Genomic DNA, 5,000 nt, shown 5'->3' on the forward strand with positions numbered 1-5,000 from the left:
CTCGCTATCTGTCCCTTTCCCTTCCCCTCTCCCTACCCTTCACTACCTGTCCCCCCTTCCTAATTATCTGCCCCCCTCTTTCCTTCCCCTTTTTTCCCTCACTACCTATTCTCTCCCCCTTCCCTTCTCTCACTACCTGCCTCTACCCCCTTCTTCTCCCTCCCTCCTCCCTAACTATCTCCTCCTCCTGCATTCCCCTCTCCTCTCACTACCTGCCTCCCCTCCTTCCCCTCCCCTACTACCTGCCCCCTTTTTCCGCCCCCCACTTTCAATACTGTCCCCCCCTTTTTTCTCTCTCCCTCCCTTCATTACCTGTCCTTTCCCCTTCCCCTTCTCCTTCATTATCTGTCCTTCCCTCTCTTCCTCCTTCCCACTTCCATTACCTTCTCCCCCTCCCCGCTCCCATTCCATCACTACCTGCCCTTCCCCTTCCTTCCCTCAATATTTACCTTTCCTTTCTTCCATCCATCCCCCCCCCCCCTTTCCCCTTTCCCTATTACATGTCCCTCTCCCCATCCCCTTCCCCTCACTACCTTCCCCCCATTCCCTCCCTCCTCCTCCGTTCCTCCTCCTCCTTCCCACCTTCTCCTCCTCCTCTTCCTCCCTCACCCCCGTCCCTTCTTCTCATATCCCTATTATCTCTTTTTTTTTTCTCTCTCTCTTTTTTTCTTCTATTCTTCCTCTCGCTCTGGCTGCATGATGGCATGCACATACCTGCAGCGCTTCTCTCGGACCCATGTTCGTTTTCTTTTGCTTGTTTTGCTTTTCTTTCTTTTTTACTCCTTTTTCTTCGTATTATTGTCTTTCTCTCTTCATCTTTCCTTCTTCTTCTTCTTTTTGTCCTTCTCTTTCCATCTTTTCTTCTTCTTCTTCTTTTCTTTTTGTCTTTCTCTCTTTATCTTTTCTTCTTATTATTATTCTTTTTGTCTTTCTCTCTTCATCTTTTCTTCTTCTTCTTTTTGTTTTTCTTCATCTTTTCTTCTTCTTCTTCTTGTCCTTCTCTCTTCATCTTTTCTTCTTCTTCTCTTTCTCTTTCTCTCTTCATCTTTTCTTCTTCTTCTTTTCCTTTTTCTCTTTCTCTCTTCCTCTTTTCTTCTTCTTCTTCTTTTTCTTTGTATCTTTATCTCTTCATCTATCTTCACTACTTCTACTTCTTATGTTTCTTCCTTCCTTGTTTTTTCGTTTTATCTTTTTGTCTTCATCTTTTTTTCTTCTTCTTTTGCCTCTGCTACTTATTCTGCTTCTTTGTTTTACTTGTTTTTCTTCATTTACTTTTTCTTCTTTTCTTGCTATTTTAATTTTCTTCTTTTTATTACTTCTATTTTTTTCTCGAACTTTTTTACAAAATGTTCTTTTTCCTTTTGTTTTAACAAATTCTATCTTCTGTTTTCTATATTGCTTCCTTTATTTTGTGTTTTTATCTTCCCTTTCTCTTATCATTTTCTTACTGTTATCTTTTCCTTCTTTTATTTTTTCGTCTGGCTTTTATATTAGTCTTTTTTCTTCTCCTTTTGTATATTTTTTTTTATCTTTCTATTACCCTTTTCTCTATCTTATTATCTTTTCTTCTCTCGTTTATCTGTTTTTGCTGTTTTTTTTTTTGTTTGTTTTTTTGTCCCGGCATTTTTCCTCCTCCGTCTATCTAGCAGGATTTTTTCGCCCAATTTCCTTTCCTTTTCTCTTCTTCCTTGTCATATTTTTCTCTTCATCCTCCTCCTCCGTCTTCCCCCATTCAGTTTCCTCCTTCTTCCTCCTCTTTTTCTTCTTCTACTTCTTGTTCTTGTTTTTCTTGTTCTTCTTCTTTTTGTTTCGTCTTCTTTTTCTGTTTCTTCTTCTTCCTCTGTTTCTTCTTCTTCTTCTGGGTCTTCTTCTTCTTCTGGTCCTTCTTCTTATTCTGTTTCTTTTTATTCTCCTTATTAGTTTTATTATTATTATTACTGTCCCCCTCGTCCTCTCCTCTCAGTTTTCAAGTCTCTCATTCCGGCTCCTTTGTCCTCCTCAGTTTCTTTCACTTCCTCGTTTCGTGCAGCATCTTCTGCTCCTCTCCATCTCCTTTCCTTATTCCTCTCCGTCCTTTCCTTCCCCTCATTCCCCCTTTATTGTCCCTTCTCTTCCCTTCATTATTTTCCCTCGCACCCTTTCTTTCCTCCCTCGTTGCCTTTCTCCGATTCCTATGTTTATGCTCTCTTGCTCTTCCCCGTTCGCTCCTCTTCCATGCCCTTCTCTCTCTCTCTCTCTCTCTCTCTCTCTCTCTCTCTCTCTCTCTCTCTCTCTCTCTCTCTCTCTCTCTCTCTCTCTCTCTCTCTCTCTCTCTCTCTCTCACTCTCTCTCTCTCATTATCCTCCCTCTTCCCCCCCCCTCTCTCTCTCTCTCTCTCTCTCTCTCTCTCTCTCTCTCTCTCTCTCTCTCTCTCTCTCTCTCTCTCTCTCTCTCTCTCTCTCTCTCTCTCTGTCTTTCTCTTCCCCCCTCTCTCTCTCTCATTCTCACCCCCCCTCTCTCTCTCTCTCTCTCTATCTATCTATCTATCTATCTATCTATCTATCTATCTCTCTCTCTCTCTCTCTCTCTCTCTCTCTCTCTCTATCTCTCTCTCTCTCGTGTCATTCTTTCTCTCTCTCTCTCATTCTTATATATGTTTATATGTGTGTGTGTGTGTGTATGTGTGTGTGTGTGTGTGTGTGTGTGTGTATGTATGTATATGTAAACACACATATGTGTGTGTGTGTTTGGATGTGTGTATTTTGCGTGCTTGCGTGTGTTCACAGCCCCTCAACAGATGGAAGCAGCGATGGAGGTGCTTGAGGGCAGCAGACAGACAGCGTGCGTGCCAAGAGCCCCTTCATAACCCTTGGTCCCCGATGCCCAGGCAAGGTTACGAGGTCATACAAGGAGGAATGTGACCTCTGACAACGTCTTCATGAATGATGTTTATCTCGTGATCTCCAGAAGAGGAATGCGAAAGCCCTGAGCCCGTGATGTGATCTGAAAAGTGACTGGGAAAGGATATGCATGTATCCATAGCGATCTGCATGGAGCTGTGCATACATACATACATGCATCCGTAATGAATGCGGGAAACGTACGCATACATACATGGGGAATCGTTCACCGGCATACAAATAACAAAATTTTTGAAAATCTATTCTGTGCTGTAAGGTTGAATATGTTGGCATTACAGTGTGCATAAGGGTTCGATAACCATACTGTATATACTAATCAGATTTCACAGAGAATAAAGTTACAAGGAAAGCCTCCATTCATATTTGATATTAAGGCTAATGTAGTAGATCATTTACCAACCGATTAAAAAAGGTTAATTCCATAAACTAAGCATAACATTTTCTAAATCATTGGCTGAATATCATATAAGATTAGAGAATTCTTGAAACCATCTTTCCTTGAATATAAATCATACAACAACTTGCAACTCCTGAGTTGTCATTGATAGTGAATCATTATAAAAATGTTATATACACACGGTAAAACATATCACAGATATACTGCTAGACGATGTGAGTTTATGGATCTATCATAACGCAAACAAGTTCATATTTGCATAAACAAATTCTTATTTTCGGATCTATATTTTAATAACAAATCATTTTCATGCATCATCAGACACACTTTTGATCTCTGTTCTAATCCAATATAAGACTCTAAACCAATTCAATTTGTAATAACATTTTTTTTTCGGGGGGGGGGGAGAAGTTTACCCGAAAAATAGAGGAATTATAAAAAAAAAAAAAAAGTTACTGAGACTTGTTTATTTTTATTTTCCCAGTTATTTGGGCGGATAATTCAATGATTACCATTCAGTCAATCGCAAGAGGAGCCATTCACTCTGAATTTGTTGGATGGGTTTTTCCAGTAATTACGAATATTTGCCGAGAGGGATGGAGGGGGAGGGGGTGAAATAGGTGGGGGAAGGGGTGGTGCTGGAAGAAGAGGAGGGGGAGAGGGTGGGAGAAGAGGAGAGGGTGGAAGAGGATGAGGGGGAAGGAATGGATGAAGGGGAGGGGGTGGAAGAAGAGGAGGAGGGGAAGGGGGTGGGGTTGGAAGAAGAGGAGGGGGAGAGGGCGGGGGAAGAGGAGGGGGGAAGGGTGGATGAAGGGGAAGGGATGGAAGAGAAGAAGGGCGAGAAGGTGGAAGAGAAAGAGGGGGAAGGAGTGGAAGATAAGAAAGGGAAGAGAGGGGGAGAAGTGAGGGGGAGACGAAGGTAAAAGAGGAAGAGGAAAGGTAAAGTGGGTTAGAAAAGGAGGAGGGGGGGTAATTGGAAAAGGAGAGAGAGGGGGGAATGGAAGATGTGTGAATTAGTAGATAGAGAACAGGGGGCGCTTGTACAGAGACAAAAGGAGAAACAGACAAACAGGTAGGTGTGCGAAGAGAAGTACAAAGACAGAGAGAAGTATAAAAGAGATAAAGGGGAAAGCAGGGAGATGCGACAGAGATGAGAGAAACCGAGAGAGAAATAAAACCAAAAGAGACAGAAACAGAGACGAGAGCAAAATACAGACAGAGACCTCCCGACAAAGAGGTAGATTGAAAGGGATTAAACACACACACACACACACACACACACACACACACACACACACACACACACACACACACACACACACACACACACACACACACACACACACACACACACACACACGTACATGCACAACAGGAACCAAAATAAAGACTGGAAATAAACAGGAAACGCGCTGCGGAACCCAACCACACAAAATCCCCCCCCCCCCCCCCCGCACTATTCGCCCCCTCCAACAGTAGTGCCGCCGAATGAAGCTATTCCAAAGCTCCGTAATGAAGTTCCGAACGGAAAACGAGCTCGAAGACGCCGCGGGAGTTCCTTAAAAGTGGCACAAGTTCCCCCACAGCGCGCCCGGACCCGAGTCAACACAGCGGACCACCTAAGTACACACCGGCTGCGTACACACAAACGCACTTTCAGATGTACGCAGTTATGTACACGTATGCACACATTTGTGAGGCGG

Source organism: Penaeus chinensis, chromosome 23, assembly GCF_019202785.1.
Source record: "Penaeus chinensis breed Huanghai No. 1 chromosome 23, ASM1920278v2, whole genome shotgun sequence".
NCBI lineage: Eukaryota > Metazoa > Arthropoda > Malacostraca > Decapoda > Penaeidae > Penaeus > Penaeus chinensis.